Genomic DNA, 16549 nt, shown 5'->3' with positions numbered 1-16549 from the left:
AGTGTTGGGTACATAGCCTTAGTCTGTGTGTTAGTTATGTTTTTCATTTGTTTTGTTTGTGTTGGTGGTTTGTATAGTTATGGTAGGGCTTGGGGCATGCCCCTTGTAAATTTGTAATTTTGTAATTTTTCTGTTTTATTTTATGTCTTATTCACCAAAAAAAAAAAAAAAAAACTAATGCATGAGTGACATCTGGCAAGGCCAGATGTCTTCTCCAAATTGAAGGTAGCAATTTTCGTTTTATATTTACACTTTGACCCCAAAATTTCATACTAATTACATTGTTTTACAAAATTACACATAATAATACATAATAAATCGTATATTTTCCCAACTGTGATTAAATAATATTAGTATAAATTTTAAAGAATAATTAAAAATTTGGGTTGTTACAGCCACTCCTCCATCGACCACCTCACCACAAGTCGCATTTCCTCACTACAACTCGTGCTGCATTTCCCCGCCACCAATGAAGATCTGAAAACCCTTGGCTAGAATGAATCGTGATGGTGGGGAATGAATTGTGATGGCGAGAGAGATAGAGAAAGAGAGAACCCAGCTCACCACTCTGTTTCTCTCTATCTAAACTCTTAATTCTTTCTCTCATCTCTCTCTCTCTAAAAGTCATGGTACCAGCATCTGAGCAGCATAACTCCAAAACGGTCTATGTAATGGATGCTAGGCAAGAGGAGAGGAATGCTATGAAGGTGGTGATGATCGAAAGGAGCGAGGTGACTGCTGGTGATCGGAAATGGCAAAGGATAGGGTTGAGTTGAGAAAGAGAGATGAAGGGAGAAATGGAAGAGTGAGTTGGTAATTTGATTGAAGGATAGAAATGTAATTAAAAAATTTAAAGAAAAGATGCGTATTGAGTTAAAGTGTACGGAAACATAATTTCCTGCTTGTTTTGGGACGATGGAAAAAATTCCTTTTTTGTTTTTTTGTTTTGTTTTGTTTTTTGTTTTTTGTTTTTTTTTTTTTTTGTGTTTCTTTTTTGATTTAAAAAAAATGCATTTGTGATTTTTTTTTTTGAAAAGTATTATAATATGGTGTCACATCATTAACGAAAAGGGTAAATTACAAATACATCTCCTAAGATTTGATTAAAATACGAATCACCTCTTGTGGTTCTGGAAATTATATTTCATCTCCTGAGGTTTTTAATTTCATACCAAATCACTTCTTTTATTAATAAATTATCAAGTCAATTAACAGTTTTTAATAATGTTAGAAATTTGTTTTAATTAATAATTTAGGTAATTTTATTATTGCATAAGAGAGCAATTATGAATTTTATTTTTTCAATTAATTCTGTTAAATAAAAAATTCTTACAAAGGGATATTCGTAATTTTCTAAATCACAAGAACCAATTTGTACTTTAAACAAACCTCATGGGGTGTATTTGTGATTTATCCTAATGAAAATTATGAAATTCTCATATTACCCTTATGTACATTTGTGAAATTACCATTTTATCCTTAAAAAGTGGGGGTATTTCGATAATTGTACATTCGGCTTATTTATCCCTTCCAATGAAAATATAAAAAAGCAAAAAATTGCTTTTTTCTAACTTTCCAAAAGCACTTTTATCTACATTCACATGTACAATATTTTTTTATTATTTATTGGATGTTCGGATTACTTTATGCTTATCTCAATATATACAAAACGCTCCCTCCATATAAATTTGATAAATCTCAAGTAAAATCCACGAACATGACCAAAAATCACCACTACTGAACCCAATATGCCACCACTTTCCCCATCCCTATCCCTGACTTCCTTGTGAACACAGACAGCTTATTGGATTTTTAACTTTTTAAATTACATTATTTTTTTCTATTTTTTACTTTTTTAAAAAAAATAAATAAATAAAACCAAAAAATTAATTTGTAATCTACTTTTCAAAATAAACCATATACATAAATCAATTTTTGATCGATTTGAAACTATAAAATCTCCATATCGTAGTAATGGCAAGGGTAATTGAGAAAGGATGGTATTATTCAAACGTTTGTAACGATTCTCTTTAAATTTGAGAGAACATATAGGATAGTTACTATGATTAGCATAAAGCTCTCATAAACTATGAGTCACATAATTCTATTCCTTCTAACACATGACACTACTCCTCGAAACGCAGTAAGAGACGTGTGCTTAAGTCTACCCAAGGACTCAAAGGTATCTAGACCTAAGCTCTAATACCATGTTGTGACGCCCCGAATTTAAGGACATCATAATAAGATTTAGAAACTTAAAATCAATATTGCCACCAATATTACTAACATCCATTAACTAACAACCCAGAATTTAAAGTTCTTACATCACAACTTAGTCTTAGTACATAACCGAAATGACACAAATATAAAAAGAAAACTAGAGAAAAACTAGAAAACTCAGAAAAATGGTTCATGGAACTTTGGCACGCTTCAAGCTAATCAGGGCTGAATGTTGCCTTCCAACACCTCGATGTTTCTTTCGGTTTCTTCGGTACCTGACATGAAACGCCAGGGCAACGAGCATGCTAATGAGCGACAAGCTCAATAAGATACTACAACCCAAAATACCCACCCCGATAATAATACTCACAATTTATGAATAATGTGTAGTAACAAAATAACAAGTAACATTTAGTAAGCACAAAAGGAATGTTATCAGTTGAAATAATAACAATAGATAATAATAAATCAAATAAAAAAAATATAACAAAGGGAAACAGTATTTCATCATAAGGAATATGTCCACCTTTCTTTTTAAATTTTCATAGATTTAGCCTATCGGATAAATTTAAGTAACTCCTCGCGGAGCACTATTTCCACCCAACCGCTAAGCAATGGCCACGGGCAATTCCGACTCCCCCTTGGTCAAATATTTAAATGTTACTTACAATAACTGTCACGACCCCAATCCGTCCCTAGTAGGATGGTGCCATGATGGCCAGTAATCCGAGATTACCAAAGGCCAACTTATAAGGATTCACACACAATCAGAGTATACATATGGGGCTAACATGTGCGGAAGCAATAAATTTAAATCTACTAGTCCATAAGAGCTGGGCATAGATCGAATGAAATGTCATACATCTTATCAAGGTCTTACAACTTGGATACAATAAAATGAAATACAAAACACATCTTGACCAAAAGGATTCTCAAGCCATCATATACAAAACACAATGAATTACAAGCTAAGAAGCATGATCTTCAAGATGCTACAAAATGCGAATCCAAAACAAGTTGCAAAGCACATCTAAGCGTCACCGCCGTCCTGCTCATCACCTATATATATAGAGAGAGGGTGAGCTTGGATACTCAGTAAATGGTACAAGTAATAAAGGGTTTGCATGAATAATATCCGAGATCTTTATCAAAGCGATACACATTATATCTTGCATAAAATCAAAGACAAAACAAGTTCATCTAACAAATCTTTCAAGCTTCATCAATCAAAGTCTTTCAAGGCTTTCAAGTTTCAAGGGATGACATTAACAAAAGTGTTACAAAAGCTTAGAGTCCTCTAGCACGTAAGGACTTGTGCTACAAATGCTTATAGTCCCCTAGCACGTACGGACTTTCAAAGGTTGTGCTACAAATGCTTATAGTCCCCTAGCACAAACAGTCTTTCAAAGGTTGTGCTACAAATGCTTATAGTCCCCTAGCACGTACGGACTTTCAAAGGTTGTGCTACAAATGCTTATAGTCCTCTAGCACGTACGGACTTTCAAGAGTGTCATCCAAACAAAACTTATACTTGGCATACAAAACTTATACTTGGCACACAAAACAGGGATAATCATTCATGCTTGATTAAATACTTTTCAAAACAAAGCAAAGCAAGACTTATCAAAACATTATAACATAGCTTTATTAAAGATACCACTCACATAGTTCTTCAAACGTCAAGGTCAAGCGAGAGTCCAAGTCCTACAAACACATGGTAAAGTCTATTGAATGCACTTTCAAACAAGCTTTACATGAATGCAAATGATCTCGACATTCCTTCAAAACTAAGTCGAACCAAAACAAAACACTGTTTCTCATTTCGGGGAAAACTTGCTGGGCACCAACCAGGTCTTGGCCGAGGTCCCACACCTCCTTGCCGAGGTGTGGCCCTGATGGCCACATTCAAGGAAATGAAGTCGGAAAAATCTGGATTTCTCTTTCTTGAAGAACATGAAGAACGTGAACATGAAGAACATGGATGTAAAGATCATAACTTATCATTACAAAATCTGAGATTTCATGCTATGAATTCAAAAAACATGGACCTGGGTACCCATACTCGAAGACTTTATGAAAACAAACGCAAAAACATGAATCTTAATGCAAATTTCTGGATCAAACAAGGCTTTTTCTTCAAGAACACATGAATACCACTTTCTCTTTCTAAATCCAACTTTACATCGATGCATGGCTTGCCAATCAGGTTCGATCATGCAATGCAGCTAGATGATCAATAAGAACAACAAGAGTAGATTAAGATTCTAACCTCAAAACTCAAATCTAACGGTTCAAGCACCCAAAGATCAAGCTTGGAAATCTATTCCCTCTCTAAGAACTCCTTCTCCCTCTTCTAGAGCTTCTCTCTCCTTAAGAACAAAGACATATAACAAATGATACATTTCTCTCTCTGCCGGCTGATTTAACACTCAGCTCGGACACGTGGCAACGGTTGGTTGGCTTTCCTCAAAAAGGTGATTGAAAGACAAGACAAGACATGACAAAGCGTGTTCAACAAGCTAGATGGCAAGGGTACTCCGGCAAGTAACAATCTCGGCTAAGGACAAAGCGTCGGCAAGTACAATGATCTCGACTATGAAGGACAACACTTGACTTGGCTGTGCCACACCTCGGCCTAGATGTGCCATACCTCGGTCTAGGTCATACCAATCCAAGGACAAGATCACTAGGTGCATGGATAACATTTCGGCCTAGATAATACACATCTCGGCCTTGGTGATGAACACCTCGGCCTAGATAATGACATCTCGGCTAACATGACAGGGTGAAGGTGAAGGTCAGCCAAGGTGATCCCAAGATGGTCCTAGGCATAAGAGGCTCAAAGGTGACCTAGACTTAGGATGGCCTTGGCTACACACACCAAGCAACAAACAAAGCAAAGCAAACAGCACTTAAGCAAAACAAGACAAGATTCGAAATGCAAGTTTAACAAGACGAAAACATATAATTGCATGTGAGCATGACCAAGATGGAGGGAGGGTTGTTACATCCTACCCCCCTTAAAGAAGTTTGGTCCCCAAACTTGAGTTACTTTGTCCCGAAAACAATTCCGGATATCGGACTTTCATCTCGTCCTCTAATTCCCATGTAGCATCCTTGCTGTAATGCTCTTTCCATTCAATTTTCACCATCGATATTGATTTATTCCTCAACCGTTTCACTTGCCTATCAATAATACACATCGGCTTCTCTTCATAGCCTAATTCTTCATTAACCACAATCCCAGAATGATCAATCACGTGCAGTGGATCCCGAATATATTTTCTCAACATCGAAATATGAAACACATTGTGGACTTGGCTTAACTTTGGCGGCAAAGCAAGTCTGTAAGCCATGGGGTTAACCTTCTCAAGGATTTCAAAAGGCCCAATATAACGAGATGCTAGTTTACCCTTCTTCCCAAATCTTGAAACTCTTTTCATCGGCGAAACCTTCAGGAATACATGATCCCCTACTTCAAATTCTAACTGCTTTCTTCTCTGGTTGGCATAACTCTTTTGTCAACTCTGAGCAGTTCTGATTCTCTGTTGAATAAGCTTAATCTTCTCAGTGGTCACTTGAACTAACTCGGGACCAATCAAAGCTTTATCTCCTACCTCGTCCAACATATCGGCGATCTGCACTTCCTTCCATACAAAGCTTCATACGGCGCCATGCCAATGCTTCTTTGATAACTGTTGTTGTAGGCGAATTTCACTAGTGGCAAATGTACTTCCCAATCTCCTTTGAAGTCTAACACACATAGTCTAAGCATATCTTCAAGCGTCTGAATTGTTCTCTCAGCTTGCCCATCGGTCTGGGGATGAAAAGTTGTGCTAAACCTCAACTCGGCTCCTAAAGCTTTTTGCAAACTCTGCCAAAATCTGGAAACGAACTTCGGATCTCGGTCTGATACGATGGATATCGACACTCCATGAAGTCTAACAATCTCATTCACGTACAACACAGCAAGTCGGTCGGCATTAAACGTAGTCTTAGCAGGCAAGAAGTGTGCTGACTTAGTTAATCTATCAATGACCACCCAAATTGAATCCATGCCTTTTTGTGTCTTCGGCAAACCAACCACAAAGTCCATGGAGATGTGTTCCCATTTCCACTCAGGAATCGGCAAAGGTCGAAGTAGTCCTGCTGGCCTCTGGTGTTCTACTTTCACTTGCTAACAATGAAAACACTAGGATACGAACTCGGCTATTTCTCTTTTCATATTCGGCCACCAAAAAGTTTGTTTCACATCTTGATACATCTTAGTGTTCCTTGGATGAACAGCAAATCTGGAACCATGAGATTGCTACAGAATCTTCCTTTTCAACTTTGGAACGTCAGCCACGTACAATCTTCCTTCAAACTTAAGTACTTGATTTTCAATAGTGTACCCTGACCTCGGCTTATTGATAATCTCATCGGCAACTCTCTTGAAGAATCCGTCTTCCATCTGTCTGGCCTTCACTTCCTCAATAACGGTCGGCTACACTGAAATCATGGCTAAGCATGCCAGACTTCCAACTGATTTCCTGCTCAGTGCATCGACTACTGGGTTTGCTTTACCTGGGTGATACTGAATTTGCATGTCGTAGTCTTTTAGTAACTCAAGCCATCTTCTCTGCCTCAAATTTAACTCCTTTTGAATGAATAAGTACTTTAAACTCTGATGATCTGTGAAAACTTGGCAAGAAGCCCCATACAAGTAATGACGCCAAATCTTCAAAGCAAACACCACGGCTGCTAGCTCTAAATCATGGGTAGGATAATTCTTTTCATGAGGTTTCAACTGACGAGACGCATATGCTATAACCTTACCCCCTTGCATTAATACACAACCCAAACCCTTATGCGAAGCATCACTATAGATTTGAAATTCCTCATTACCTGTCGGTAGTACAAGGACTGGTGCTGTAACTAACCTCGTCTTCAATTCCTGGAAGGCTAATTCCCTAACTTCAGTCCATTCGTATGTCGTTTCCTTCTTAGTCAACTGTGTCAATGGAATTGCAATCCTTGAGAAATCCTTTACAAACTTTCTGTAATAACCTGCCAAACCCAGAAAACTACGAATCTCGGATACATTGGTCGGCCTCGGCCAATTCACAACGGCTTCAATCTTACTAAGATCAACTGAAATGCCCCTTTCATCAATTACATGACCCAGAAATGAGATACTAGAAAGCCAAAACTCACACTTGTTGAACTTAGCATACAATTTCCGGTCTCTCAACACTTGCAAGGTAAGTCTCAAATGATTCTCATGCTCACTTTTACTCTTAGAATAGATCAATATATCATCGATAAAAACAACTACAAACTCATCTAAGTACGACTTAAAGATTCTGTTCATCAAATCCATAAACGCTGCAGGCGCATTAGTCACTCCAAAAGGCATTACCAAGAATTCGTAGTGGCCATATCTTGTTCGAAAAGCAGTCTTCTCAACATCCACGGCTCTAACCTTAAGTTGATGGTAGCCCGACCTAAGATCAACCTTAGAAAAGACTTGTGCTCCTTGGAGTTGATCAAGCAAATCATCGATCCTCGGCAATGGGTACTTATTCTTGATGGTCACCTTGTTCAGCTCTCGGTAATCAATACAAAGACGAAGTGTACCATCCTTCTTCTTAACAAATAGAACTGGCGCTCCCCAAGGTGAAGTGCTCGGCCTGATAAAACCCTTATTCAACAGTTCTTGTAATTGCAGTTTCAATTCCTTAAGCTCGGCGGGGGCCATCCTATAGGGTGTTTTGGAGATAGGCTGGGTTCCCGACATAATGTCGATAGTAAATTCTACTTCTCTATCAACTAAGTGGCCAAGCAAGTCATTTGGAGAGACGTTAGGGAATTCATTAACAATTGGGACGTCAGCCAATTTAACATTTCCATCCCGATTACCTAATACACTACACAAATAACCTTGACACCCCTTTTGGATTAACTTATAAGCTTTCATAGATGAGATCAAGTAAGGTGGGGATACTACTCCTTGACCCTGAAACGTAACCTCGGCTTGATTTGGGGCTCTCAATGTTACACTCTTAGAAACACAATTAATGGATGCATGATTCGCTACTAACCAATCCATTCCCAGTATAACATCAAAAGGAGTCATGTTCAACGGCATCAAATCAACTAACAGTTCGACATTGTCAATTACAACAACACATGCTCTATAAATGGATGCAACAATCATGGTTCTTCCAGATGGAGTAGACACAGATAACACATAATCAAGGGGTTCTAGTTCTCTACTTAACTTTTCAGCAAACTTAACAAAGACAAATGAGTGTGTAGAACCCGAATCAATCAATATGTATGCATCTTGAGAACAAATCGAGAGTGTACCTGACACTACTGTCTCAGCATTCTGAGTGTCCCCTGGTACCAATGTAAAACTTTGCCCTGTCTCATCTGTCCTTTCCCGACATTACCTTTTTATGTGGAACCCGAGGTATTCCCATCTTTCTTGTTATCACTAGTTTTTGCCTTGGGACAGTCTTTCACACGATGACCTATTTCACCACATTCAAAACAAGCCCCCGACGCCCAACGACAAACCCCGAAATGTGGCTTCCCACAGCTAGAACACGTCGGCTTAGCATTACCTTCCTAATTCGAGTTGCTAGAGTTACCCATACTTGCCTTCCTCTTGGCATTGAACGGTACTCGGCGATTGTCATAGTTCTACCTCTTTCTCGGATTTTCTCCCGAGTTTTGAAATCGGTTCAAGTTGGCCTCTGCCAAGATGGCCTTGTCCAACACTCCGGCGTAGGTCAGCATATTAAGCATGTTAACTCGATCTTGTATCGGCCCACGAAGCTCACTTTCAAACTTCCTGGCTTTTCTATATTCATCATCGACCATGTGAGGCGCATATCTCGCCAACTCGGTAAAAGCACAGTCATATTCTGTCACTGTTCTGTTGCCTTGTGTTAGAGTCTGGAACTCTGTAGTCTTGCGATCTCGAACGCTAAGGGGAAAGTGCTTGTTGTAAAACAGCTCCAAAAATCTGGCCCAAGTCAGACCTAGATTGCTTTCTCGGGTCATCATCTACCATCTTCGTGCATCGCCGTCTAATGTGAACGCAGCCAATGACACCTTCTGGGCGTCGGTGCTAGGAAAAATCTCAAACAGTTTTTCCATTTCCAAGACCCACGCTTCGGCTTTCATCGGCTCTATGCCCCCAGAGAATCTCGGCGGTTTCATTTTCTTAAACTCTCTGATCAAAGCTATCATGTCGTCCCCATACAAGGCTGGCTGTGGGGGCACTTGTGGTACCGGAGGAGGTGGAGGCGCAACTGCATGTCGGCCGTTTGTATGCTCGGCTTCAGTAGAGGTAGTACTAGTGTCTTGTGGTCTAGGTTGTCTCAACTCTCGAACCAAACCTTCGACCAATCTCTCTAGTCTGTCCAATCTGTCCTCGGGATGATCTCGCCCAACTGGAGGTCTACCTCTTCTCATGATGCTAAGAGTATGCAAAATATGACTTTAAAACAAAATGGGCAAATAGACATGTATACAAGCAACAATGATCATTCCGAGATGATGCACACCTTGTCACGTAGCAAGCAATATGATGCAATCCTAACATCATTCTAAGGGAAATCCTATGCTCTTTAGGGCTCAAGGTGTGTGAATAGCGTACTATAAGGAACTTGTGCTCTGATACCAATCTGTCACGACCCCATTCCGCCCCTAGTAGAATGGTGCCATGATGGCCAGTAATCCGAGATTACCAAAGGCCAACTTACAAGGATTCACACACAATCAGAGTATACATATGGGGCTAACATGTGCAGAAGCAATAAATTTAAATCTACTAGTCCATAAGAGCTGTGCATAGATTGAATGAAATGTCATACATCTTGTCAAGGTCTTACAACTTGGATACAATAAAATGAAATACAAAACACATCTTGACCAAAAGGCTTCTCAAGCCATCATATACAAAACGCAATGAATTACAAGTTAAGAAGCATGATCTTCAAGATGTTACAAAATGCGAATCCAAAACAAGTTGCAAAGCACATCTAGGCGCCACCGCCGTCCTGCTCATCACCTACATATATATAGAGAGGGTGAGCTTGGATACTCAGTGAATGGTACAAGTAATAAAGGGTTTGCATGAATAATATCCGAGATCTTTATCAAAGCGATACACATTATATCTTGCATAAAATCAAAGACAAAACAAGTTCATCTAACAAATCTTTCAAGCTTCATCAATCAAAGTCTTTCAAGACTTTCAAGTTTCAAGGGATGAAATTAACAAAGGTGCTACAAAAGCTTAGAGTCCTCTAGCACGTAAGGACTTGTGCTACAAATGCTTATAGTCCCCTAGCACGTACGGACTTTCAAAAGTTGTGCTACAAATGCTTATAGTCCTCTAGCACGTACGGACTTTCAAGAGTGTCATCCAAACAAAACTTATACTTGGCATACAAAACTTATACTTGGTACACAAAACAGGGATAATCATTCATGCTTGATTAAATACTTTTCAAAATAAAGCAAAGCAAGGCTTATCAAAACATTATAACATAGCTTTATTAAAGATACCACTCACATAGTTCTTCAAATGTCAAGGTCAAGCGAGAGTCCAAGTCCTACAAACACATGGTAAAGTCTATTGAATGCACTTTCAAACAAGCTTTACATGAATGCAAATGATCTTGGCATTCCTTCAAAACTAAGTCGAACCAAAACAAAACACTGTTTCTCATCCCGGGGAAAACTTGCTGGGCACCAACCAGGTCTTGGCCGAGGTCCCACACCTCCTTGCCGAGGTGTGGCCCCGATGGCCACATTCAAGGAAATGAAGTCGGGAAAATCTGGGTTTCCCTTTCTTGAAGAACATGAAGAACATGGATATAAAGATCATAACTTATCATTACAAAATCTGAGATTTCATGCTATGAATTCAAAAAACATGGACCTGGGTACCCATACTCGAAGATTTTATGAAAACAAATGCAAAACCATGAATCTTAATGCAAACTTCCGGATCAAACAAGGCTTTTTCTTCAAGAACACACGAATACCACTTTCTCTTTCTAAATCCAACTTTAAATGGATGCATGGCTTGCTAATCAGGTTCGATCATGCAGTGCAGCTAGATGATCAATAAGAACAACAAGAGTAGATTAAGATTCTAATCTCAAAACTCAAATCTAACGGTTCAAGCACCCAAAGATCAAGCTTGGAAATCTATTCCCTCTCTAAGAACTCCTTCTCCCTCTTCTAGAGCTTCTCTCTCCTCAAGAACAAAGACATATAACAAATGATACATTTCTCTCTCTGCCGGCTGATTTAACACTCAGCTCGCACACGTGGCAACGGTTGGTTGGCTCTCCTCAAAAAGATGATTGAAAGACAAGACAAGACTATGACAAAGCGTGTTCAACAAGCTAGATGGCAAGGGTACTCTGGCAAGTAACAATCTCGGCTAAGGACAGAGCTTCGGCAAGTACAATGATCTCGGCTAGGAAGGACAACACTTGACTTGGCTGTGCCATACCTCGACCTAGATGTGCCACACCTCGGTCTAGGTCATACTAATCCAGGGACAAGATCACTAGGTGCCGGGATAACGTTTCGGCCTAGATAATACACATTTCGACCTTGGTGATGAACACCTCGGCCTAGATAATGACATCTCAGCCAATATGCCAGGGTGAAGGTGAAGGTCAGCCAAGGTGATCCCAAGATGGTCCTAGGCATAAGAGGCTCAAAGGTGACCTCGGCTTAGGATGACCTCGGCTACACACACCAAGCAACAAACAAAGCAAAGCAAAGCAAAGCAAACAGCACTTAAGCAAAACAAGACAAGATTCGAAATGCAAGTTTAACAAGACGAAAACATATAATTGCATGTGAGCATGACCAAGATGGAGTGAGGGTTGTTACAATAACCACCAATGATGCCCATGCACCAGGGTTACATACCCGAGTCGTGATATCACGGTCTGCCCCAAGGGAACGGTCTATGTTGTGACACCCGCACCACCAACCTTATATCGCCTACACCGATAAGAGCCGAAATACCTTCCCATGCCATGTTAGGGTTCGCAACTCACTTGCGCAAGATTTTAGGGTACGGCTTTCAGATCTTGTTCTTGGGTAATAGGGTTTTAATCTGGAGCTTCTTTCCTAGTTTCTTTAATGTTTATTTGAGTTTAACTCATGGTTTGAAAAGCATACATCAAAGGATTGTTTGTTTCGTTCAATACAAAAGAGAGTTGTTTTTCGGTGAATTCCGAAGAATTTGGGCTAGAAGCTTTGGTGGATTTCGGAGTGGCTCATCATTGTGGATTCGCGTTGTGGATTCAACGTTGTATAAGATAATTCCAAGGTGAAGACGGGCTTCGGGCGTGGATTCGCTAAGTAATTGAAAGTATATTTGTGTAATTCCTTTATGTCTTCTTAATGGATTATTTTGTGGCTTTTACCTGTGGTTTTTTTATCACAATTGGAGGTGCTCCAATTGTGATTTTCCCACGTAAAATCATTGTGTCGATTTGTCTTGATTGTTTGATTGAGATTGTTATTTATTGCTTAAAATTGATACATAATCACAAATCAACATCTAGGGAATTTTTAGATTTTTCATTATATGTTGGATTTGGTTTATAATTTCTAATTGATTGTCGTTGAGTTTTAACACTAATTTCTTTTTATAACTTAATTAATGTAATATTTTGTTCTATTAGTATTTATGCTTAAGTGCTATTATTTAAATTATCTAATTCTATAATTCTACGAGTACTTCTTCAATATATCTAATCCTCGTATAATTTTATTGGCAAGACTAAGTGTAACGCCCCATTTTTTGGGCCGTTAAATACATTAAATCAACCTAAAAAATATACAAATTTTCACTCAAAAAAAAAAAATTACACACAAATGTCCCCAAAATATAATTTATACAAATCTCTAAATATAATAATAGTTGTGTGGCCCAAAATCTCTAACTCAATAATTCATTTATTGCTTCAATCGCCACTAAAATTTGTTCCGCACCTGAAAAATAAATTAATTAAGGAAGTATACAATACAACAAGAATACAAAACTCGGATACAGAATAAATCAATAATTTATAACATTGCACCAACGATTCGATAACACCAAGTAATTTACCAAACTACTCAAACAAATAATCTCACTTATGATAATTTATCCAAGGTCAAATTTCCGGTCCTACTCAGTACATGACCAGTGACCATCCTCACCCACTTCATCCAACCATTTATCTGGGCATATTGATTCAAGCTTATTGGCAGGGTCCACTAACTTAATCCATGTACTGAATATTTTCACGTCATTCAGTCAAATAAATCATCATTTTTAGCATAAAATATCTTCACAAAATTTTATCAAATGACCAGAATAATCAATGAATCAAGAATAAATAATTTCATAGAATTTATTAATGATCACAATAATCAAAATGACTACAAGTTGGAAATAATTAAAATAGAACACTTTGCAAAGAGATTTAGGGAAGTATATTACATACCACCCGAATTATCTCAAAATAATATCTTCCGTCACCATCACTTTGATAATTTGAAATTGCTCCATAAATCTCCAAATGAATGTAGATTAAAATTTAAAGGCATAAGATAGGTAAAATTTAATAAAATATAAAAATTTTCTCTTTTGTAAAATTATAAACTCTCACTCTAAATACTGTCATATCTAAACTCAATATTTGTGTTATAAACACACTAAGAGGGAAAACAATATGAGAGAGAGAGATGAAACTGAGTAACAGAGAGAGAGAGAGAGAGAGAGAACCGAACAAAAGATGAGGAAGAAAGAAATGAGTGGTTCAATTTATACGAAAAAGGAAGAAGAGAAATGGAGTAGGTGAAAGGATGTGGCATGTGTATGAGTTCGGTTTGGTTTGAAAAGAATGAAAAGAATTGAAAAAGAAAAACGAAAGAAAATGGTACATGGATGTGTCTACAAAATAAAAGAAAACAAATAAATAAATAAAATAATTGAAAGGGGAAGAAAAAGTATAGAAAAGAAGGAAATGGTAAAAGGAAAAGCAAGGAAGAAAAATAAAATAAAAATAAAAATAAAAAGAATAGAGCACATGGGTGGTATTTGGCCTGGCAGTTGTCGGCCATGTTTTATTTTTATTTTTTATTATTTATTATCCACCGAAAGAATGATGGAAAATGAGATCAAATTTATTTTTAAAAAAGATGAATAACAATGAAATAAATATAAAAAGATCAAATATATATAAAGAAATAAATTAAATTTTCATTTAAAAATTTCACCACTAAACTATTATAACAAACTAATAATTCTTCTTACTAAAATATTAATATCTCAAAAATATAAAATTTTACAATCTATCCCCTTTAAATTAATTTCGTCCTCAAAATTCCAAATCTTAATACTTCCAAAATTTGATAACGACTAAATCTTCGAATAACATGTTTTCACTAAGCACTCTAATATAAACAATAATTTTTTTTTTTTTAATACCAATCATTTTTTTTAATCTCGAAATACCTGACTACTTTTTTTCCCCTTCCAAATATCAGCTACCCTGACAAACCCATATAACCCCTACGTTTTCATACCATTTTGTAACGCCCTACTTTTCGGGCTGTTAAATACATTAAATCAACCCTAAAAAACATACAAATTTTCTCCACAGAAAAAAAAAAAACAAATTACACACAAATGTCCTCAAAATATAATTTATACAAATCTCCAAATATAATAATAATGGTGGGGTCCAAAATCTCTAACTCAATAATTCATTTATTGTTTCAATTGTCACTAAAATTTGCTCCGCACTTAAAAAATAAATTAATTGTGAAAGTATACAATATGACAGGAATACAAGACTCGAATATAAAATAAATCAACAATTTATAACATTGCACCAACGATTCGATAATACCAAGTAATTTACCAAACTACTCAAACAAATAATCTTACTTATGATAATTAATCTAGAACCAAATACCCAGTTCTACTTAGTACATGATCAGTGACCGGCCTCACCTACCTCACTCAAACACAACCGCTTATCCAGGCATATTGGTTCAAGCTTATTGGTAGGGTTCACTCGATCCATATACGAAGCATTTTCACGTCATTCGGTCAAACAAATCACCATTTTTAACACAAAATATTTTCGCAGAATTTTATCGAATGACCAGAATAATCAACGAATCAATAATAAATAATTTCATAGAATTTATCAATGATCACAATAATTAAAAGGATTGCAAGTTGGGAATAATTAAAATAGAACTCTAAGCAAAGAGATTTAGAGAAGCATATTATATTCCACCAGAATTACCTCAAAATAATCTCCTCCGTCACCATCACTTTGATAATTTGAAATTGCTCCATAAATCTCTAAATGAATGCGCATTAAAATTCCAAAAAATAAGGTAGGTAAAATTTGATAAAATCTATAACTCTCCTCACCCTAAATAGTCCCACATCTAAACTCAATATTTGTGTTACAAACAAACTAAGAGGAAAAACAATCTAAGAGAGATGAAACTGAGTGACATGGGCAGAGAGAAAGAGACGAACAAAAGATGAGGAAGAAGGGAATGAGTTGTTTAATTTACAAGAAAAAAGGGTAAATTATACTTACCTTCCTAAGTTTTCTAACAAATACAAGGGTCTTCTCTGTGATTTCATTAATTACAGAAATCTCTCCTACTTTAACTGACAATATCAAAAAAATTTCATTTTTTAACTAGCGTTCACACAACTAATAGAAATTGCTGATGTCATCAAGGATATATGTTGAAATGCCCATAATGTCCTCAAGTGTTTTGTTGAGAAAAAGCAATACCCAAATTCAAACAAAGCAATATCCGGTTCAATTGATTTTTCAAATCTCATATATACGAACAAATGCATATATATATATATATATATAAACACATGCAAACATATTTTGATTTCTAACAAAGAAAAAAAAATCCAATTAAATTAATTTCTAAATTTGTTTAATAGATATATGTATATATGTCCACACATTCAAACATGGGAACAAATATTTTTCTTCTTCTAACAAATATATATCTATACTATTATTAAAAGCCAACAACTACTTTGGTGTCTTGAAGCCATCCACTCATAATTTTTTACTAATTTTCCTAAAATAACCTTAACTTCTTCAATAATTATACTATTTTTAAACTCATATCAATGTATAATTAAGGATAAAATCATAAATTATTAACTCACAAAATATAACTTCCCATGTTCAATAACTTCTTTCAACTTCCATCTTCTTTCAACCCCACCATACCGCTTTGCCACCTCTATTGC

General features: G+C 36.8%; 1 long non-coding RNA gene across 1 annotated transcript; it reads right to left on the bottom strand.

Annotated features, from left to right (window-relative positions):
* Window positions 1-12999: 12999 nt before the first annotated feature.
* Window positions 13000-16299, bottom strand: LOC145796454 (uncharacterized). Its single transcript, XR_014336863.1, has 2 exons — window positions 13743-16299; window positions 13000-13245 (listed from the first exon to the last, which is right to left on the bottom strand). It is a non-coding gene; the product is annotated as an uncharacterized LOC145796454 (long non-coding RNA).
* Between the last annotated feature and the right edge of the window lie 250 nt (window positions 16300-16549).

This window comes from Camellia sinensis, chromosome 7, assembly GCF_055761805.1.
Source record: "Camellia sinensis isolate YWXY chromosome 7, ASM5576180v1, whole genome shotgun sequence".
Taxonomy (NCBI): Eukaryota; Viridiplantae; Streptophyta; class Magnoliopsida; order Ericales; family Theaceae; genus Camellia; species Camellia sinensis.
This window is presented reverse-complemented; position numbering and strand designations above follow the sequence as displayed.